The sequence below is a fragment of the Atractosteus spatula genome (assembly GCF_055471065.1).
Source record: "Atractosteus spatula isolate fAtrSpa1 chromosome 10 unlocalized genomic scaffold, fAtrSpa1.hap1 SUPER_10_unloc_1, whole genome shotgun sequence".
Lineage (NCBI taxonomy): Eukaryota > Metazoa > Chordata > Actinopteri > Semionotiformes > Lepisosteidae > Atractosteus > Atractosteus spatula.
The window spans coordinates 435,882-458,982 of NW_028296612.1; the positions used below are offsets into that span (position 1 = coordinate 435,882).

General features: G+C 46.9%; 4 non-coding genes and 3 pseudogenes across 4 annotated transcripts; all 7 read left to right on the plus strand.

Moving 5' to 3' along the window:
- The first annotated feature begins 10,084 nt into the window (after positions 1 to 10,084).
- On the plus strand, positions 10,085 to 10,203 carry LOC148813278 (5S ribosomal RNA; annotated as a pseudogene).
- Positions 10,204 to 10,740: 537 nt separating this feature from the next.
- On the plus strand, positions 10,741 to 10,859 carry LOC148813279 (5S ribosomal RNA). Its single transcript, XR_016086249.1, has one exon. It is a non-coding gene; the product is annotated as a 5S ribosomal RNA (ribosomal RNA).
- Positions 10,860 to 11,396: 537 nt separating this feature from the next.
- On the plus strand, positions 11,397 to 11,515 carry LOC148813280 (5S ribosomal RNA). The gene has a single exon (XR_016086250.1). It is a non-coding gene; the product is annotated as a 5S ribosomal RNA (ribosomal RNA).
- A 537-nt stretch (positions 11,516 to 12,052) lies between these two features.
- On the plus strand, positions 12,053 to 12,171 carry LOC148813281 (5S ribosomal RNA). The gene has a single exon (XR_016086251.1). It is a non-coding gene; the product is annotated as a 5S ribosomal RNA (ribosomal RNA).
- Positions 12,172 to 12,708: 537 nt separating this feature from the next.
- Positions 12,709 to 12,827, plus strand: LOC148813282 (5S ribosomal RNA; annotated as a pseudogene).
- Positions 12,828 to 13,364: 537 nt separating this feature from the next.
- Positions 13,365 to 13,483, plus strand: LOC148813283 (5S ribosomal RNA; annotated as a pseudogene).
- Positions 13,484 to 14,020: 537 nt separating this feature from the next.
- On the plus strand, positions 14,021 to 14,139 carry LOC148813284 (5S ribosomal RNA). Its single transcript, XR_016086252.1, has one exon. It is a non-coding gene; the product is annotated as a 5S ribosomal RNA (ribosomal RNA).
- Positions 14,140 to 23,101: the final 8,962 nt, after the last annotated feature.

Here is a 23,101-nt window from a genome sequence, read left to right on the forward strand (position 1 = left end):
CTTTAAAGACAATAACAGCAAACACAGTGGGGCGGAGGAAGAAGACGACACGACACATGCAGGTACATTCAGCTCCGGCGGGAACGAGTCATTTGTCGGTCTTTTCAAGTGCTGAGAGCCGAGTAATCCTCCGCTTGTATCGTTTCTCCCCAGTGACTAGATCTCACCCTGTGACTCACGACTGGGCTCACCCACGGCAGCCCAGCAGATGTGAGCCTGGCCTGCACCCGGATGGGAGATTCCCCCTGGAAAAGCTCAGGTTGCAAGAGATGTTACTGGGACCAGTACGGAGCGCTCACCCTGCGGTCTGTGTGGCTTTTCTTATGCCCCAGCCTCCTGATGGCGACACTCTACTGCGCAAACAGGCACCGTCCTTCGGGGGAGGCGGAAAACCGAGGTCCCGACCCTCCTTGGCCATGAACAAATCCCAGGGCGTCTCTCAAAAAGAGACACCGGGGTGTTACTCTGGTGTCAGTGTTTCAGGGAGTGGATGGGCACTGTGAGACTGACAGGAATGTCTGGGAGAAGCTCCTCCTACAGCTGTAGGCACAGAAGAGCTTCACCAACAGAGTCACGCAGTGAACATGATAACAGCTACACTACGGAAACCTGCAGGGGCTGCTGCTGGTGTCTCGCTTGCGTTTCAGGTTGAGAAGGGAAGTGTCCCTTTAAGAAAGGGGCGCTGGAGAGAGTAACAAAGGGCACGATGAAACACAATGCCAAAACCCGGGATAGAACCAGGGACCTTTAGATCTTCAGTCTAACACTCTCTCAACTGAGGTATTTCCACTGTGCGCACAGTACCCAACCACCTACACCAGCCTTCCTGTGATGGCATGAGCGCATCAAGAGGAGCGGGAGAGTGTTGCGGGAACGTCACTCAGAAGGAAAGCCACCCAGCTGCGCCCTCTGAGCTCTGTCCAGCGCATCTTCCTCGCGTGGACTCCTGCCTGTGATGGGCAGGAAACAATTAGCAAGAACAGAACAACACCCCACAGGTGTCTCATGACCACACCTTAGGGTGTGACACGTGCAGGTGTGAGGGGTTGCCGGGCCACTTTGGAACAGACCTTTGGCGGAGGGGGGGGGGGGGAAAGACGTGACACCTCAACTTCTGCAGGATCACAGCTCTCCGACGCCCCAGGCAACCACTCGATAAGCTACTGGACACACCTGCCCCTCCTCACACAGACCGTGGAAAAGCCCTTGAGTGGGAGGGCTCTCTCTTCCTCCCAGGAGCCCTTGGACACGACGCACAGACAGAGCGCGGTGACCCGCCGCCTGCGACACGGTTCCAGGCAGGACTCCACTCCGCAGGAGCCGCAGAGCAGAGGAGATGGGGGCAGCTTAGCTCCTGTGCAGAGACTTGAGCTGTTGTTGCTGCAGACGCTGTTTTTTCTTTTTTCGGGGTAGGAGTGAATCTTGAGTTGCCCTTAGAAAGGAAGCAGAGCACTTCAACGGTACGGGTGTGTGTGTGCGCCCTGGTGATTCTGGGAGACAGATCGAACCTGGGCTAAAAGAGAGGGGGCTTAGCCCTCTTCCATTTGCTAGTTCAAAGTTGTACAACCCATTTGTATCTGCTAGGCGGCGCAGCCGTCGTGCACAAAGAACGCTTTGAAAAGCGTCAAAAGCAAGTCATTCCGAGTTGGTCATTTGTGTTTTCAAAATGCTGAATTGCTGCGAAATGCTGAAATGATCTCACGGCTCCTCGGTTGTCATTTCTGCTCCGTAAAGGAATCACAGCACGCGTAGGCTTCCAGCATGGTGGGTCAAGACACGATGCCGAGGGTGGATGAAAGCGATATCTATCTCGTTAGTATAGTGGTAAGTATCCCACTGGCGTACTGGATACAGGTGTATCACCTGTCAAGCTGGAGACTGGGGTTTGATTCCCTGATGGGGAGTCGCTCCTGTCCTACTTCCTTAGAGAAAAGACTACCTTTCTCCTGCCTGTGTTTCCTTTCACAGCGCCGTGCACCTTTTCATTGCTCTCGCTTTCAGAGCCTCCGCATGGCACACGACTCGACATCAGGACGCGCATTGAAGTAAAAGCATGAAACATGCACTGTGCAGATCCCTGCACACTAAGAGGTGAGTGGGTCTGTTCGATGCACAAAGAACGCTTTGAAAAGCGTCAAAAGCAAGTCATTCCGAGTTGGTCGTTTGTGTTTTCAGTTCACATGCGAAATGCTGAAATGATCTCTTGGCTTCTCGGTTGTCATTTCTGCTCCGTAAAGGAATAACAGCACGCGTCCGCTTCCATAATGGTGGGTCGGGATATGATGCCGGGGGTCGGAGAGAGCGATGTCTTCCTCGTTAGTATATTGGCGTGTATCCCCACCTGTCACGCGGGAGACCGGGGTACATCAGGACGCGCATTGAAGTGAAAGCAGGAAGCGCTGCGACATGCACTGTGCAGATCCTGCCACACTAAGAGGTGAGTGGTTCTGTTCAATCACAGCGCTAGGCGAATCCCCAAACAGTGTGCGTGGTGACAAAAGAAGCCGGTTTGTTTCCGCCTGGTTTTGAACCAGGGACCTTTCGCGTGGGAGAAGAACGTGATAACCACTACACTACAGAAACGGTGGGAAGTTGTGCCCAGTGGCCCAGCGCCGAGCTTCGCCAATGTGATTCAGCTGCTTCCATTGCCTTTATTGGAGTGCGCTGATGGACCGTGCTCATTCTCCAGAGACCAGCACGCTCTGTCATGGACAGAGCAGGAAAGGCGGCGCCACATTCTACAGCCCTCTCCACGCAATCGACAAAATCGGCTACTGAAGTGGAGAAAATCTCCTCTCCAGAAAGTGCAAATATCATCTTGGAGAGTATAAATCCTCTTGCCGAAGGTCAGCACTGTCTACAAGAGTACCCCTTGTAATGTTTCATAGCCAAAATGTAAATGTAGTGGCTCTCTGAAGGCACCAGTTCTGTAGGGTTTGGGCATTTACTGTGACAATTATTAATTGTAGCAGTAAATCACAAAATTGATTCTTGCGATGGCTTTAGAATCCAACCATGCGACATAACTCAAACAACGCACACACACAGGTACTAATACACGAGGATACATTTATTAATACATAAAATATGCATATAAACCTAACAGATCTTATCGAGAGGGTTATCAGAATACAAAAGGTATATACTCAATCAGTTACAAAGTGTTACACATATCAAGAGGACATACGTTCAGTATATCATTCATTTAGACCGTTTCATAAATGAACTTGGTTATAACTTCTACATTAGATACTCAAAACAAGTACAGAACTCTTAGGAATTAAATTGATATCAACTGGTTGGGATAACAATTGAATTCTCGAGCTGTAATGCATTGAAGTTGAATACTCATCCAATCTCTGGGGATTCAGATCTCCTGCGGGCACAAAGAAACAGTTGCAGGCTGTTGCTGTCCAATCCGCACTCTCTGGTTCCGTGCCAGGCTGTGCTGTGCGGCTTGCGACGGTGCGCTGCTGATGCTCACTGACCGGCTAGTTAGTGTTGGCTTTAACTAGCAAAGTTTGTGCACAGGAGAAAAGATGACTGTGGGTCCCAGCAAGTCAGGAAGAGGACCGGTTCGTTTCTGATGAAGAGCCAGTTCTGAATAGTGATTCAGCTGTCCACAGTTCCGACCTGTTCACGAGGCCTGCTGCTGGTTACTCTCTGACAACCTCCACTCTAGACTCTTAGAACAAAGGAAAGTTCTGGCACTCGGACACACTGGCCGTTCCGTGGTTGTCCGGGCTGAGTCTCAGGATGGACAGGAGGCGCGCTGCGAGAATGTCCTGCCCTTGGGAGCCTTCTGCTCCTGGGCTGTCCTGCCCTGGAATTCTCCTTTGAATTCCCTTTAGAACAGTCCACAGAATTCTCCACTGAATCTCCTGAATCTCACTGAATCTCACAGGCTCTCTGTGTTGCCTGTTTTTACCTGGAGGAACTTCAGCTCATTGATTGGCTGAAAGTTCCATGGGCATCAGAGTCCCACGTGGGTTACTCAGCCCTACCAGTCCCTGATTGGTTGATCAAGGTGAGATATGAGTCACTTACTCCTGACACTTAGGAATGCAGTCCAGATGTCCATCTGGCACTCCCTAGACAGATAGGCGCCAATGGATGACCATTGATCATGATAGCCAGGCTTAGCTAAGTGCATCCTCGTCTGGGAGCTTGTTCCTTATCAAAAGAAAACATCCTAAATCAGCCTGCATGAATACTGTCTCTATGGCTGCACCACAGAGATGGAGGATGAGATGGGGCCTAATTTGGGAAAGCTCAGAAACACTTAATTCTTTCTTATTAATAAGCCTCGCCGCTACATATCCCCCCTTTTTGAAGGTCACGAGGTCCTGAGGCGTTGTTGCCTTCAAAACGAAACAGAGTTAAGTGATGTCCCTTGCCATTAGAACATTAATCTTAAATGTCTACATTACTCCTCGAGAATTCATACCGGAACCAGCATTAGATACAAACAGGATGAATAACATCTGGAGTATGTATAAACACGGTAGGAGACATTATCTAAGTCTAGGAATTACACATCAGGGAGCTCACTGTCAATATCTGATACCTCTGTAGTAGATATTTGGGTAGAAGTCACTTCCTTTCTTTTGACATGCTACCTTTGACTCATTAATGCTACCCAGAGTACATCTTGATGTGAGAGTACATCATTCAGAGTACACTGTCAGTCATGATCCAGCTACCCGGCAGCAGTGTTACAATAACACCAGTTCCTGTTCCCAGCCCCCCGATAAACCACAACACCTGTGTTGGGTATCTGCTAGGGTGGTTTGGAGGTTTGTTCCATTAAAGCAAACTCAACTACCTGTACCTCTTCAGGCTTACTGTTTCTTGGATTTCTATCCAATTCCTTAGTGTGGCATCTGAAGGCATCCACGACCTCAAGTTTGGTCTTATGTTGTCTGGTTTCAGACCGTACAGTGTTAAGTTACCATGCTGTACTATGGCCTCCTCAGGAACTTACAGGAAAACTATTTGGTTAGGTAGGTGCTTTGTGGTAGCTATATCATACCTGTCACAAGTCACAGTGTCAGTTAAACGTGGTGTGCCGACCAGCCATTTACTTCCCACCTGCTCTTCATGGGGTTCATTAACCTCCCTCTGCTCGTTAGTAGCTTTACACCCTTCATTGGTGAATCGTTTAGACACAGCCAATGGATAGCTTTGGTAGCCATACCCATCTCAAGATTTGGAACCGAATTCAATCTTGGATTGCCTTCTGGGTGAGCTATGAGCGATGGGGTGGTTAATGTCACATACTCCTCTACTGAGAAGAGTGGAATCAAGTGGGTTGGGAATTGTGCCATGGCTAGACTGGCTACAGTGGCACTAAACTCCCTTAACAGGTCTTGTGTCAACATTCTGGCCTGTTGCACACAAGCATAAACCCACTGTATAACACCAACAATCATGTCCACTGGTTGGGGAATAAGGTTTAACCCTGTTGCATAGGAAGTTGCCTGTAGGATTTTCCCTAAGCTTTCCAACTTTTGCTGCTGTTGATACAGTCTGTCACTACCCTCTGGCATCTCTGACACCTGCCTTCTTGGGGCAGTCAGGGTGAGAGTGCCAGTAACAAACAAACCTACCAAAAAGAGCAAATGCACAACAGTGGTGGCAGCAATCAGTCCTCCCAAAAGTCTTTTAGGGTGGCTGATCCCAGTCATCTCCTTCTGAGTGACTGTTGCCTTTCTAAGCTGGCGCAGCGTGTACATGGTGTCTTACTCAGTATGCCATGTGGCATCTTGGGCACCAACATCCTGGAAATCTGGGGAGATCTGACACAGCGGCTGATGCTGCTCCTCCATTTCCAGGGCATCTGCTTTTTCGATTTGTTCATGCCTGTGCTCTAGGAACCCTGCAGGGGGCGGTGCAGCGGTGGAGCATGCCTGACCCTCGGCTGAGTGGTCATCTGGAGCACCTGAGTGATCTGGGATTGTTACCCCATTCTCACTGTTCAGGTCCACCCTGCACACTTCCTGATTGAGGAATCCCTCTATCGGCATGTTTACAATCGTTAGCTGGGCGTGGGTGTAGGACACCTGCTCGCTCCCCCCTTCCCTCACTAGGGGTTCAGGGAGCTGCCCCAGCACTGAGATAGCTAGTTCACTGTCTTTGAACTCGCTATCACCCACCAGGCCCATGTCAGTGCAGGCGGGGATTCTGACACCCCTCTTTGCGATGTCCTGCACTGGCAGGCGGGTGACTTGACCATCCAGCTCCAGTCTGGCTGAACCACTGTTGGTCAGACTCAGACTGACAGACTGAGCTGGTGGCTGTAAGAAAACCGGCTCGGCTTTCATTCCCTGTCCCTTCTGGGGGACTGGGTGTGTTGGCAACCCTGCCGTTGAGGCAGGAACAATCAAGTCAGTCTCACTCACTACCTGGTAGTTGTGAGAAATAATGTTACCTGACTGCAGGTTCCCTGGGTCACAGCAGAGGGAATCGGCATCGGGGATCAGGTGTGTCCACAGCACAGTAGTCTCAGCGTCCAGCTGGACCTCCTGTCTAACCTGTGAGTGTTGCACCAGGGGCACCTGGTGGTGGCCCTGTGACAGCTGCTCAAGCAGATCCTCACTGATAGAGGACCTCTCAGGGCTAAGGGTGAGGGCTACATCACCAACCTGCTCTCCTGCCATCTGGATCCCTTTCACCACTGCAGGGTGGTGGTCCTGACCCCTCTTGGGTGCCAGGGTGCACAGGGAAAGCTCCTTTTCATCTCCATGTGGGGAGATCTGCTCCTCTTTAGGGAAGTAAAAGGGGTGTGCTTTACCTGGTGGATCAGGAAGCTGCTTGGAGCACCGCTCCTGTGGCATGGAGGCTGTTGTGACCTCAGCCGGGACATGACTTCCCTGTATATCCGGGGAACAAGAAAATATTTTTATTTCTTGTCCAGAGGGAACAGAAGGAATCTCCACATAGGCTTCTGTGTTCAGTGGGCACTGTGTGAGCACAGTCTGCCTCTTGGCCCCCCTTTCCTTCTGTACAGAAGGCTTAGGAGCCTTGAACTGTTTCCACACCTTGCCTTTCTGGTGATCCACCAAAGGTTCCTCTCTGAGTCGCATGCCCTTTTCTTTTTCTACCCGTTTGAGCTTGCTGTATGACATCAAACACCTTTCAACCTCAGTGTCAATCAATGTCTCACTGTGTAAGACATCTCCCATGGCAGCCTTGAGGTAAAAGCTTCCTGCTTTTCCTCTCTGTTTTACTGCCTGCTCTGTGACTTCAGGGGTGGAGTCAGCACTCGCTTGCGAGTGGCTGACCTCATCCAGGCAGGAACCCTTCCACTCAATCAGATAGACTGAGGGAGGGAGAGGGGGCGGGTCTCCGCCTCCTCCAGTGGAGAGTATCAGCTCATTCACGCTTCCGGCAGCCTTGGGGAGCGGTTGTCTATGTCCTAATAAAACTTGTTCAATCCTGGCCAGGCGGGCGGCTACTGAATCCTTTTGTTCAGCTTTATCTAGCCCTTTCCCTTCCCCGGTGTTCTCATGGAACTTAGGACGCTGGGTGCGGTCCTGTGTGCCTGCTTTGGAACGGGGCTAAGCCAGCTCAGGAGCCTGTGCTCCTTCGAGCAGGGGGGAATTAACCCTGCTGGCTCTGACGGCGAACACAGTCGCTTTAACAGCTTTTTGCTCAGAGCGACTTTGGACATCATACTCCCAGGCTTTCTGCACGAATCTCTTAATATCAGTCATTTTCATGGTCTGTGCATCTGTATGCATTAAGATCATCTTTCTGACTGACGGGTGGAGATTCGCAATGAATAAACCCTTGAAATGTGTGTTCACTTCACAACCCTCATTATTTCGCCCTGCAAAATAAGTTCATCTAAGTCTCTCGTAATATTCGCGAGGGGACTCTGCTCTCTCGTGCTTAATGTTAAGGGCGGCGGCTATCGCGGCAGTCGGGTCAATAAACGCACTGTATTCTGATAAGTGCTTGACACAGCTCTTCAAAGTCATCACAGACTTTCTTCATCTGCCTAGCCATCCACTCATGTACAGCTCTGCTGCTAGTATTCCTGACCAGAAATACTTTTTCCTGTTCTGTAGCGTTTGGCAGGTACTGCAGGGTATACCTGAGGTCTTGAATATAACTCTCGATATTATTCTCTGACACTGCAGGGTCAAATCTCTCCATGTCCTTCGCTAGCTCTCTCAGAGAATGGAGGTTTATTCTCCTAGCTTCTCCGCTGACGGAGATATGACGGAGATCGTGGTCAGACCTGTCGCTGCTAGAGAGAGTGCTTAATAGCGACTTGAATTCAGACCTTTTAGCAACCATCGTTAAACTTAAAGAGTATTACTTTTAAGTACGAAATCACAGTTCTACCACAGAAAACCACAAGATCAAGTATGCAATCAACCCAGTAGATCGCAAAAGATCACAAAACAATCAAGCACTGCTTAAAGAGCAAGGGGAACTTTTTTCCTTTCGGCTTTCAGCACACTGTATTGTTGAGTATGAAACCCGTGGTGTTTTATATTGAATTATTCCGCTTGGTTGACTCATTTCAGTCTTACCATAGCCCGTCCAGGGACGCCAATAAATGTAGTGTGCTCTCTGAAGGCACCAGTTCTGTAGGGTTTGGGCATGTATGGGGACATTTATTAATTGTAGCCGTAAATCACAAAATGATTCTTTTGATGGCCTTAGAATCCAACCATGCGATATAACTCAAACAACGCACACACACACGGGTACTAATACACGAGGATACATTTATTAATACATAAAATATGCATATAAACCTAACAGATCTTATTGAGAGGGTTATCAGAATACAAAAGGTATATATACAATCAGTTACAAAGAGTTACATATATCGAGAGGACATACGTTCAGTATATCATTCATTTAGATCGTTTCATAAAGTGAACTTGGTTACAACTTCTACATTAGATACTGAAAACAAGTACATAACTCTTAGGAATTAAATTGATATCAACTGGTTGGGATAACAATTGAATTCTCAAGCTGTAATGCATTGAAGTTGAATACTCATCCAATCTCTGGGGATTCAGATCTCCTGCGGGCTCTCTGGCTCCGTAACAGACTGTGCTGTGCTGCAGATGATCACTGACCGGCTAGTTAGTGTTGGCTTTAACTAGCAAAGTTTGTGCACAGGAGAAAAGATGACTGTGGGTCCCAGCAAGTCAGAAAGAGGACCGGTTCATTCCTGATGAAGCGCTAGTTCTGAATAGTGATTCAGCTGTCCACAGTTCCGACCTGTTCACAAGGCTTGCTGCTGGTGCTAACCTCAGGTGGATCCTCTGGTTACTCTCTGGCAACCTCCGCTCTAGATTCTTAGAACAAAGGAAAGTTCTGGCACTCGGACACACTGGCCATTCCGTGGTTGTCCGGGCTGAGTCTTAGGATGGTCAGGAGGCGCGCTGCGAGAATGTCCTGCCCTTGGGAGCCTATTGCTCCTGGGCCGTCCTGCCCTGGAATTCTCCTTTGAATTCCCTTTAGAAAAGTCCAGGAAATAGTCTCTCAGGCCCTCTGTGTTGCCTGTTTTTACCTGGAGGAACTTCAGCTCGTTCATTGGCTGAAAGTTCCATGGGCATCAGAGTCCCACGTGGGTTACTCGGCCCTACCAGTCCCTGATTGGTTGATCAAGGTGAGATGTGAGTCACTTACTCCTGACACTTAGGAATGCAGTCCAGATGTCCATCTGGCACTCCCTAGACAGATAGGCGCCAATGGATGACCATTGCTCATGATAGCTAGGCTTAGCTAAGTGCATCCCCATTTGGGAGCTGTCCCTTATCAAAAGAAAACATCTTTAAATCAGCCTGCATGAATAGCTTCTCTGTGGCTGCACCACAGAGATGAACAGAGAGATGGGGCCTCATTTGAAAAAGCACAGCAACACTTAATTCTGTCTTATTAACAACCATTGCCGCTACAAGTGAAAGGCTGAAGTGAAATAGAGCGGGGACGAAGGCAGTGAAGAGAGAGAACGTGGGAAGAAGAGAGAAACGCAAGGGAAAAAAAGCAGCGTCGTAAAAGAGGTGACGGAGCTCTCCTCTCTATAAGAAGGGTGCCAGCGAGCTTTGCTCTTGCTTACGGCCACACCCCCTTGAGCATGCCTGATCTCGTCTGATCTCGGACGCTAAACAGGGATGGGCCTGGTTAGTACTTGGCTGGGAGACCGCCTGGGAATACCAGGTGCTGTAAGCTTTTAAGCGCAGGAGGCGCCCTATCCCCGCTCGCTCGCTCATTCCCCTGTTCACACGTGCAGTGCGGCTTGTCCGTCTGTTTATTTGTCAGCTTTGGCGAGACACGGGTGCTTGTGTATTAGCGTGAGCGTTTTTTATTCTGATCATAAACACTTTTACAAGTCCGCAAAGGATCGAGGAAAGGTTTATCGCCAGCTGAAAAGAGACACAGCGCTTCGGCTGTGGAGACTTGTTCGGCTGGCGTTCGGGGAGTCGCATTTTTCAGAATTGTATTGAGATCGTTTTCCACAGAGCTCAGATGTCAAAGCACAGCAGCAGCTCTCCACAGCGATCCTCTATAGCGCCCTTTCTCCCGCAGCTCCGTCCTCATTGGAAGGAAGCAAGAGTGAAAGGCTGAAGTGAAATAGAGCGGGGACGAAGGCAGTGAAGAGAGAGAACGTGGGAAGAAGAGAAAAACGCAAGGGAAAAAAAGCAGGGTCGTAAAAGAGGTGACGGAGCTGTCCTCTCTATAAGAAGGGTGCCAGCGAGCCTTGCTCTCGCTTACGGCCACACCCCCTTGAGCACGCCTGATCTCGTCTGATCTCGGAAGCTAAACAGGGATGGGCCTGGTTAGTACTTGGATGGGAGACCGCCTGGGAATACCAGGTGCTGTAAGCTTTTAAGCGCAGGAGGCGCCCTATCCCCGCTCGCTCGCTCATTCCCCTGTTCACACGTGCAGTGCGGCTTGTCCGTCTGTTTATTTGTCAGCTTTGGCGAGACACGGGTGCTTGTGTATTACCGTGGGCGTTTTTTATTCTGATCATGAACACTTTTACAAGTCCGCAAAGGATCGAGGAAAGGTTTATCGCCAGCTGAAAAGAGACACAGCGCTTCGGCTGTGGAGACTTGTTCGGCTGGCGTTCGGGGAGTCGCGTTTTTCAGAATTGTATTGAGATCGTTTTCCACAGAGCTCAGATGTCAAAGCACAGCAGCAGCTCTCCACAGCGATCCTCTATAGCGCCCTTTCTCCCGCAGCTCCGTCCTCATTGGAAGGAAGCAAGAGTGAAAGGCTGAAGTGAAATAGAGCGGGGACGAAGGCAGTGAAGAGAGAGAACGTGGGAAGAAGAGAAAAACGCAAGGGAAAAAAAGCAGCGTCGTAAAAGAGGTGACGGAGCTGTCCTCTCTATAAGAAGGGTGCCAGCGAGCCTTGCACTCGCTTACGGCCACACCCCCTTGAGCACGCCTGATCTCGTCTGATCTCGGAAGCTAAACAGGGATGGGCCTGGTTAGTACTTGGATGGGAGACCGCCTGGGAATACCAGGTGCTGTAAGCTTTTAAGCGCAGGAGGCGCCCTATCCCCGCTCGCTCGCTCATTCCCCTGTTCACACGTGCAGTGCGGCTTCTCCGTCTGTTTATTTGTCAGCTTTGGCGAGACACGGGTGCTTGTGTATTAGCGTGAGCGTTTTTTATTCTGATCATGAACAGTTTTACAAGTCCGCAAAGGATCGAGGAAAGGTTTATCGCCAGCTGAAAAGAGACACAGCGCTTCGGCTGTGGAGACTTGTTCGGCTGGCGTTCGGGGAGTCGCGTTTTTCAGAATTGTATTGAGATCGTTTTCCACAGAGCTCAGATGTCAAAGCACAGCAGCAGCTCTCCACAGCGATCCTCTATAGCGCCCTTTCTCCCGCAGCTCCGTCCTCATTGGAAGGAAGCAAGAGTGAAAGGCTGAAGTGAAATAGAGCGGGGACGAAGGCAGTGAAGAGAGAGAACGTGGGAAGAACAGAAAAACGCAAGGGAAAAAAAGCAGGGTCGTAAAAGAGGTGACGGAGCTGTCCTCTCTATAAGAAGGGTGCCAGCGAGCCTTGCTCTCGCTTACGGCCACACCCCCTTGAGCACGCCTGATCTCGTCTGATCTCGGAAGCTAAACAGGGATGGGCCTGGTTAGTACTTGGATGGGAGACCGCCTGGGAATACCAGGTGCTGTAAGCTTTTAAGCGCAGGAGGCGCCCTATCCCCGCTCGCTCGCTCATTCCCTTGTTCACACGTGCAGTGCGGCTTGTCCGTCTGTTTATTTGTCAGCTTTGGCGAGACACGGGTGCTTGTGTATTAGCGTGAGCGTTTTTTATTCTGATCATGAACACTTTTACAAGTCCGCAAAGGATCGAGGAAAGGTTTATCGCCAGCTGAAAAGAGACACAGCGCTTCGGCTGTGGAGACTTGTTCGGCTTGCGTTCGGGGAGTCGCGTTTTTCAGAATTGTATTGAGATCGTTTTCCACAGAGCTCAGATGTCAAAGCACAGCAGCAGCTCTCCACAGCGATCCTCTATAGCGCCCTTTCTCCCGCAGCTCCGTCCTCATTGGAAGGAAGCAAGAGTGAAAGGCTGAAGTGAAATAGAGCGTGGACGAAGGCAGTGAAGAGAGAGAACGTGGGAAGAAGAGAAAAACGCAAGGGAAAAAAAGCAGCGTCGTAAAAGAGGTGACGGAGCTGTCCTCTCTATAAGAAGGGTGCCAGCGAGCCTTGCTCTCGCTTACGGCCACACCCCCTTGAGCACGCCTGATCTTGTCTGATCTCGGAAGCTAAACAGGGATGGGCCTGGTTAGTACTTGGATGGGAGACCGCCTGGGAATACCAGGGGCTGTAAGCTTTTAAGCGCAGGAGGCGCCCTATCCCCGCTCGCTCACTCATTCCCCTGTTCACACGTGCAGTGCGGCTTGTCCGTCTGTTTATTTGTCAGCTTTGGCGAGAAACGGGTGCTTGTGTATTAGCGTGAGCGTTTTTTATTCTGATCCTGAACAGTTTTACAAGTCCGCAAAGGATCGAGGAAAGGTTTATCGCCAGCTGAAAAGAGACACAGCGCTTCGGCTGTGGAGACTTGTTCGGCTGGCGTTCGGGGAGTCGCGTTTTTCAGAATTGTATTGAGATCGTTTTCCACAGAGCTCAGATGTCAAAGCACAGCAGCAGCTCTCCACAGTGATCCTCTATAGCGCCCTTTCTCCCGCAGCTCCGTCCTCATTGGAAGGAAGCAAGAGTGAAAGGCTGAAGTGAAATAGAGCGGGGACGAAGGCAGTGAAGAGAGAGAACGTGGGAAGAAGAGAAAAACGCAAGGGAAAAAAAGCAGCGTCGTAAAAGAGGTGACGGAGCTGTCCTCTCTATAAGAAGGGTGCCAGCGAGCCTTGTTCTCACTTACGGCCACACCCCCTTGAGCATGCCTGATCTCGTCTGATCTTGGAAGCTAAACAGGGATGGGCCTGGTTAGTACTTGGATGGGAGACCGCCTGGGAATACCAGGTGCTGTAAGCTTTTAAGCGCAGGAGGCGCCCTATCCCCGCTCGCTCGCTCATTCCCCTGTTCACACGTGCAGTGCGGCCTGTCCGTCTGTTTATTTGTGAGCTTTGGCGAGACACGGGTGCTTGTGTATTAGCGTGAGCGTTTTTTATTCAGATCATGAACAGTTTTACAAGTCCGCAAAGGATCGAGGAAAGGTTTATCGCCCGCTGAAAAGAGACACAGCGCTTCGGCTGTGGAGACTTGTTCGGCTGGCGTTCGGGGAGTCGCGTTTTTCAGAATTGTATTGAGATCGTTTTCCACATAGCTCAGATGTCAAAGCACAGCAGCAGCTCTCCACAGCGATCCTCTATAGCGCCCTTTCTCCCGCAGCTCCGTCCTCATTGGAAGGAAGCAAGAGTGAAAGGCTGAAGTGAAATAGAGCGGGGACGAAGGCAGTGAAGAGAGAGAACGTGGGAAGAAGAGAAAAACGCAAGGGAAAAAAAGCAGCGTCGTAAAAGAGGTGACGGAGCTGTCCTCTCTATAAGAAGGGTGCCAGCGAGCCTTGCTCTTGCTTACGGCCACACCCCCTTGAGCACGCCTGATCTCGTCTGATCTCGGAAGCTAAACAGGGATGGGCCTGGTTAGTACTTGGATGGGAGACCGCCTGGGAATACCAGGTGCTGTAAGCTTTTAAGCGCAGGAGGCGCCCTATCCTCGCTCGCTCGCTCATTCCCCTGTTCACACGTGCAGTGCGGCTTGTCCGTCTGTTTATTTGTCAGCTTTGGCGAGACACGGGTGCTTGTGTATTAGCGTGAGCGTTTTTTATTCTCATCATGAACCTTATATACTGTATCTCTACATCCCATAACCTTTAACGGCAGGTGCCTGGGTGTGGACATGTTCTGATGTAATATTTAATTTAAAAGTAAACATTTTAGTAAAGTCTGTTATATTGTTAAAATCTATAAGCGTTATAAATATCAATTTTTGCTCGTGCTTATAATTTATCACTGCTAAATGTGTCTTATTCAATTATTTTAACACTTTTATGACCTATCCACTAAAATATAAAAACCTGCCCTACAACGCTCTTCTCAAAAGATAAAATAAGTTTTACATTTTTTGATTCAATGTAATTTCTTTTCTAGAGAAACACATCATTTGAGGCTTGGGTTGCATGTTAATATTTTTAAGGTTTAAAGACTTTACGTTCACGGTACGTGGAAAATCATTTCAAACTTTTGAAAAGTTGTTGAGAATTTGTCATTGAAATAAGCTTATATATTTTAATTCAAAGTGATTACTTTTCACTCTCGATAAAACACGTGTGATTTTGGGGCGGGGGGATATGGTGGGGCGTTCTAAAACATCACAACCATTTGAAAAATGTCTTGAGCTATGTAGGCATGGTTACAAATTTGGAGTTTATGCTTAAATTAGCCGACTTGCTGGTTTTGAAGTGTGACACCTGAGCTGTCAGGCCCCGATATTGACTGCTGCGAAGATGGCTTCTTTGAGTAGTGAATCATCGGATTCCTCTGCTATGCAAACTGAAGAAGTAGGTTGCTAAAATATTTTTTCTGATAGTGGAAATGTCGTTTCAATCTGCGTTTAGCGTATTTCGTTTTCAACACTTTGTCTTCTTTTTAGCAAAAGCTGACCCAGCACTCAGTGGTGTGTGACAGTGGCTGTCATGTGAACTCTGACGGTGATTCAGGTGTTGGGGTTCCGTCAACGACTGATGAAGAGTTGCTACAAATGGTAAATATTAAACCACAGCAAGTTCGAAGCAAACGAAAAACTCTAACACAAAAGAGGCATTACAATTGTAAATATTTTAGGTAAAAAGCATGCCTATTTATTTTGTTAAGCCTTCCTTTTCTTTTTTCCTTTAATAGAATAACGAAGAGGTCGACGCATCAATCTTCAAACTACCATCAAGCTTGAATGTTTCGTGTCTGTTCATGTGTGTTCGCCAAAATGTGATTAATGATGATGTTCAACCTAGTTTAGCTAACGATGGCTCTAATGAGCCCGATGCTATGGATCAGATTGTAAAGTCGGTGGCATGTTGCACCTTCAACCATTGTTTAAAGGGGGTTGTGGTTGACGAATGCGCGGCCCTTTTGATTAATCATCCAGGTCAACGGGGTCACACATGCCTAGTTGTCGGGTGCGCGGATGGGTACTGTGGTGTCTCCGGGGGAAAGTTTATGTAAATGAAAGTAGTACTCACACCACACTTTTCTTTCCTGAGTTTCGTGGCTTTTCTTCCTCCAACTATCTTCCAAATACAGTCCGTAATCCGTTCCCTTAATCCTGATCCTATCCGAGTTCCAAAAGTCCGTAATAAAGCCAATCCGCGATGTATCCTTATCCAGTGTCCGTAATCCAAAAACCATAAACCTTTTCTCCTTTCAGTAGTCCGTTATTCTTTAGCCCGATCTTTAACATACACCTCTTTCCTCTCTTTTCCTCCAAACCGCATTCACCTTATCGGCTTCCGCCCTGTTCACTGCCTCCGGGGCACTTATATTTTGGTTCCTGATGCGGCTCAGCTGTGTCTCATTGTTTCTCAGGGTAGACCCTTTCCATGTACCGGTCAGCTGATTCTTTTTGGCAGCCATTTTGCTAAGGTCCATATCTAGTATTTTAAGTAGGTCATTCCGAAAATACCTGTTATGAATGACCCTTCCCCTGGTCATGTTACAGTACAAAGATGTGTTGTTTGCCGCATTAGAAATTTATAAGTGTCTCAGTTTAGCCCGAATTTTATCGGCTGTTCTGTACATCGCCAGTGGCCTGGGTGCCTATACTTTTACAGATGATACTGAGCGGAGTATAAAGCACTTGCTGAGAAAAATAATTGACGACCGCTCGCCATATGAGTATGTACGCTCCTTACTTGTAAAGGTAGATGGAAAAATACTATACGTGACTTTTGGTGCGTTGCAAAACTTATTTTATACTTATTTATACTTATTTTTACAGAAAAGAAAAAAGATCTATGTAAAACCAGGGCTGTGAAATACTCGCAATGTGAATAGAGCTTTCACTCTGTTTTACAGACACAGGTGTGCCATCGTGAGAAGAATGAAAAATTTCGAATGTATATGTAAGAATTCTTACAAAAAGTGCTTTACACTCTTCTTTCTGCAAAGCTTGAAATAAAAATCAATTAACTGAATGCTAATGTCCTTGAATTTGTTAAAGAGATAGATGTGCATGTAAAGAACATGAGTGAAATTACTGCGATTCTGATGTTTTCAGATCAGAAACTGAAGCCTGGCGGATTCAGCGGTGTGTATTCCAAAACTACAACGTATTTTACATAGAACCTGTGGTAACACCGTCCCTCTGATCACTCAGGCTAATTTATTTGCTCTGTTAGGGTCGCCCAGTTCGGTGTTCACGGCTATAGAAATGGTGAGAGAAAGGGCGTTATGAATGCTTTTTCAGATGCTGCTGAGTTTCTGAACAATGTTGGGGCGATAGCTACAACTAATTTTCTGCACCAACATTTAATTGGCGATTGCAAGCAGTAGTCTGTAATGTGTGTGAAAAGTTTAAAAGTGTATACTGGGATGTTTCTGTAATTTAAAACCTACTGATGAAATAAAGTGGTTCACATTTCACATGCTATTTGTCCTGCGAGTTCTTTCTGTGACACTTTACTCAGTCAGTCAGTCAGTCAGTGTGCGTGTGTGCGTGCGTGCGTGCGCTCACATCCCAGAAACTCGCGGCACTCACCAGACTTCCCACACCGCCGATTCCCTAGGGTTATAATAGATTGCATTCAAACCTGCAGCAGACATGATCACCTTCCATCCCTCGTTGCTAATACGCTCTTTCACACACTTATTTATAAATCGAAGGGGATGCGGTGGTGGGCATTTGGACCCTGAGGCCTGGGGCTGCTAGGGGTGGAAGGCGGGACAACAACACTCATTATGACACACCATTGGCTCTCGAGGGGGCGGGACATCCACCCATAACATTGCACCATTGGCCGATAAGGGGGCAGGACATCTGCCCATGGCGGCCTCCCATTGGCTGAAAAAGGGGGCGTGGTACCTGTCAAAATGTTTGATGAAAGGTGTCGCTTTATTCTACTCCCGGGCCAAAAACAGCCCTCGGATCATCAACTCAATCAGGAACTCCCAGTCTCACAACTGCATTCCCTCGGTGCTTCCCTACCACCCTATTTCTTAACCCAATTTCTATCCCCAGGACCATCATTAACAATGACTACATTTTACAGGACGATCCCTCCATTGGTACTCTTTTTTCCGACCGCCCAATCATCTCTTATCGCTGACCACCACATAAGCTTCTTGTTAACAGCTCCCTCACACTCAGCACCTTCCCCTGCAATAGCACTCGCTGCATCACTGGCAAATACATATCTAACGACATTCGGGGCATCACAGGACAATTCCAGATAACCCTGACAACATCCTGTATCTCATTTACTGTATCTCTTGCAAAAAATGCCCAGCTATCTACATTTGGGAAACCGAAAGGAGACTAGGAGAATGCTTCAGAGAACATATTAGGGCTAGGAAGGTTAAAGATTTCTCCAAGCCCATAGTTTTTCTTTTCACCTCAAATAGCCAGGATCTCTCAATGACTGACTTATTTTAATGTAATCTTCTCTATTCTCTTGCAGGTTTTGACTTCACACCTTTCTTCACCTCTCTCCATTTTGCACTTCCTGTGTGGCCTCTCTGCTGCTCCTGCCTCCTCCCCTCTCCCAGCTTTTGTTCTTCTGTGCTATTTAATCTTTGTAATCTTGACTGTCTTTCTCACACCTGAAGAAGGCTTCACAGCCGAAACATTGAGTTTTCTCTCTTCTCTTTTCAGTATGGAATAAACCTATTACTTGTTCCTTTGCAGACTACACATGCTGACATAGTTTAGTTCAGGTGGGTAGCTGCTTCAATATACATTTGTAAATGTCAATTTAAAACTGTAAAAATAGTAAGATTGTAACTCCACTTTAAAACGTGGCAAGAAATAGACACATGGGAGGCTACACCCTGGAAAGGTCATCAGTCCATCCCAGGGCAAAGATATAAAAAATAAACATATAGGCAGCACATATCAAGCCTTACAAGAAATCATTAACACCCTCAACACACACCACAGGTCCATTAAACTCAAATACACCAAGCATGGTAGCCTGATAGACTTCCTAGACACCACCACATACAAGGTTTCTTCCTTCAACAACACAGACAAACTGGACATCAAGGTATTTTTCAAAGACACATTCACACGGCTTACTGCACAAGGATAGCTTCCACCCAAAACATACTTTAAAAGGACTGGTAAAATCACAACTCCTACACTTCCACAAAATCTGTACACAACAACAAGACTTTGAGGAAGCCAAATACACACTCTTCCCAGCTTTATGCCAGAGAAGATACACACAAAGGTTCCTCAAAAATGTGGCACAAACATTTCTAAATAGAAAAACTCCAGATGACAGAAAAATACCCCTCAACACATCATATTCTCAACTCAGCATAAAAACCAACCAAAAACCATGATATTAGAAAACACAAACATACTAAGGGAGCACAAAATCATATCTGCACACAGAAAAAAACAAAAACCTTCAGCATTAATTAGTCCAAAGCAAGCTAAAACCTGTACACAACAGATCATATACACCAAGAGCCAAACATTTCATAACAGAAAACAATGATCCAAAACAAAGAAACTAAAGAAATCTTCCAGTTGCAAAGGGCACTCTCAGAAAACATCAATAACGCCATCTACAGCATCCAGTGCAAAAAGTGCGGGGTGACCTATGTGGGGGGAACGGGTAACTCCATCCGAACCCAGCTGACACAACACATGTACATCAGGAACCACGGGACTGGAAAGCAACCCCAACTGGACAGAGATAGAAACAAAGAAAAAGGAAAGGGAGTGGATCAAAAGACTTCTTTACACAAGACCTGAACATCAGAAAAACCGGGAGGGTTTTAGTCGTTGGAAGAGAGTGCTCACCTTGTGCCAGATGGTCCCCTCTCGGATAAAATCTGGGAGAAGGAGCTTTGTTCCCCTCTCCTAACTAGCCAGATCCTACAGGGACTGGAACTCTTCACCATACTAACACGCAACAAACAGACGAATAACTGAAACCAATCAGCTATGGAAACTCGCACAGCTTGCACAGTCCTACTAGGGAGGAAAACAAAAGACCCTGATTGCCTATTGAGATGTTAATGGTCCATGCATAATCCCCACCAGGGAAAGCAGAAACTCATTCACCAACTGAAACTGCACCTACTCATACAGAAACGTACAGAAGGAACACAGACCATAGGATACAAACTAGCCCCCTACAACTACAACACACTGCCCCTTACAAAACAGGATAAAAACAGGCCAGCATGGACACAGTGTCCCAACACAATGCCTGAAGAAGACCCAGGCAGAAACATAGCGACACACAGAAAGGCAAGATTGTCTTCCTATGGAGCCACAGATTCTACAGAGGTAAAGCTGCCTAACAGTGGAAACCTAACGGTGTCAACGAAGCTTTAGGCATTTAAATGGTAAGTATGGATCAATCCAGAGTTGACAACGCACGCAACCGTACGGTCACCCTCCACACTGCCTACACAACAAACATGTCAAACAGACAGGATACCTTCCAACAAGGAACCAGGATCATCTACAAAATGATCCAAACAGTCCACCATTTACAAAACACAGCAGTTTTATTGGACGGGAGAACCGAGCACCCACCAGCCTACGACGGAAGACCGAGGAACTCATAAAACCTGCCAAGCCACCCAAACTCACATATTTGAAGCTGGTAAGCAATGCCAAAAATTGGCTTCACACCACACTGCAGATCCTCGAAGAGCAAAATCTGTCATACAACTAGAGGATCTTGAGCTTCCCCACTGGGAGGAAGCTTTCACACTTGCTTCCAACTGATCAAAGAAACATTATGGGAGGAAATTGCAGAACACCACCTTTGGACCCTACAGTACACAAGCTATCAATACTGGGTTAGGGAAGGACACTCGGGCAGATCAAATTATCACAGCAGTTTTTAAATTCTACAACGACTTCTACTGGAAAGACTGCGAACAAGACCAAGTAAGAGTTAAGTTGTTTTATAAAGTCATTATTTTAGAGCAAGGTATAATTCTGATAAAAATACAATAAACAATATGGTGAAGCTATTGGAGAGAAAATTAAGGCTCGGTTAAGAAACTGAAACAGTCTTGACTTGTTCCTTTACACAAAAGTTATTTATTTTTAAAAGAGACCGATGAGGATTCCTCTGGTGTGCAAGACCTGCCTGAAGACATTTGACCAGTTTCCTCTTCACCTAAAGAGGGTGTGTATGAAATGAGCCTCAGCAGAGGAGATCAGCAAGTTCCTTCTCCAGGCCAGGAAGGACTTGTTGAATCACCTGAGGAATGGGCAGGTCGGGGATTGCAAGAGCATAGGGCTCATGTGTGGTGAGAATGTGAGACTGGCGGAATCCATGGACTGTTTTATGTGGAATCCTGAAGACACATCAGCAAGGTAAGATATTTATAATTTATAAGGCTTCTTCTGTTTCATTTCTAACCTTTACCTTTATGTAAGGGTATGTTAAAATGATATACCAGTGGTCCAGATGCCCTGAGCAAGAGGCTGCTGTCCAGGAGGAAGAGATGCCAGAGACTGAAGTGGAAGAGGAAGGGGAAGATGTGAGTTCTGGAGAACTTTCTATTTTTTCCAAATGTATCTTTTCTTTTATACTTGTATTCTAGTTTGTCTTAGAAGTAAAAATGTTTAAATGTGTATTTTGTATTCCTACTGTCCCCCCAGTTCTTAAAAGCCATCAGCAGGCTCTCAGGAAGACGGTGACCCAGGCCGGACTGGACAGAACGCACTCCCTGGATGCTCCTCACCTGGCTGGGTTTAAACAGGACCTTACCAAGGATCTTGGAGTGGCAGATTGCTCTCAGGAGGTATTTATTTTTAAAGGCATTTAAAATTGAGCAGTGATATTTCCATAGCACATGTTTTTACTCCTTAGCTTAAAATTCACCCATGTGAAATCTCAGCCATAAACATAGTGACTCTACATTTGTCAGGTAGAAAATGTTTCCAGATTCCTGTTTTTATGGATCCATCTGCATCTTCCTTAAACTTTGTAAAGGGCCTATCCAAAACAACAATTATTGTAACCAAATGAAGACCACTGGACTGTCTCACCAAATCATTGGTAATTATATTAAGAACATAAACCATTTTCCAGGCTACATCCTAAATGATATCAGTGTGAAAGTAGAGGATCCCAGCCTGGCTAACCTCATCATCAACTTCCAAAGTATCCTAAAGGATATTCAGAAGAAGAACAGTAAGAATATTGCCAAGAGATTACTAAAAATAGGTCATTTTCATTTTAAAACTTCTTTCAGTTGTACTTTTAATCTGAATACAAAAAAAGTTGATGAGTATTAATTTCTCCCACAGATATAGACAGTTGCAGAGTCCAGAACCAAGTACGAAGGATTGCTGGAAGGTGTTGCAAAGTGTTGCAAAGAGAGATGTGTTGCACAGACTGGGCAAGACATCACCTTGCCTGAGCAGCTTCTTGTACTGTATTACCTGCAGGTCTTTCTCCAGCTGAAGCACCTGTAGCACCCAGGGGTGGTAAAGAACATGACAGTAAGAATACTTTCATACAACAAAAGTAAGAAATTACATATATGGGATTTTTACAGTTTGGTGTATTCATTTTTATTTTCTCGCTATTACAGGTTGAGGAATGGGTGCAAAGAAAGTGTTGTTTCAACAAGTGGGCACAAAAATGGTCATAATTCCTATTAAAGAGCACAAAACCTCAAACAACAGCTGGCTTGAGTGAAGAAGAGGAACATGCAAGTTGATGGCTACATTGATATACCCATCCACTCAATTCAGGGTTGTGGTAGAACTGGAACCATCCTGGCAAGCAGTGGATGCAAAGTACTGTATCACCCATAATGTGACACCAGTCCATCACAGGACTCACTCACACCATGGCCAATTTTCATAGAAGCCAATTAAAATCCATGTTAATACCGAACAAAAGACCTCCACCTGCATAGCTCCAATCATGTACGGGATTTAAGAAAATCTGGAATGTACCTTAATTGCATTTTATTTGTGTTTTATCAGCCGTTTCATCTTTACTTCACTAAACTGCGCTGTACTGCCCAGGTCAGCAGCTGTGAAAGGAGACGGAGAAGATGGACTGGTCAGCCAATGTATCAACAGTGTCTGAAGTGCTTGAGAAGTGGAAGCCCAACACAGGTCTGCCACCAAATGGCATGCAAATTAAAAAGTTGATAAAGTATCAAATCTGGGAAGGCCTGAGCATCACTGACGATCCTGTGAAGGGGAAGAAGTTTGTGACTTCCAGGTGTTTCCAGAAGGGAGAGGTGGTGTGTGATTACAACGGCAAGGTCATCACAAAGACAACTGCTGAAGCTCACAGATGACAGAGGGAGACATGAGATGTCTTTTCTTTTCAGATGAACCTGCACAAAAACTGTGCATTGATGCTCGTGAAAAACACTGAGCCTGCCTCCCGGATAAGGAGGCAAATCAGAAGATGGATAAATCCATCAAAGAGAAAAGACA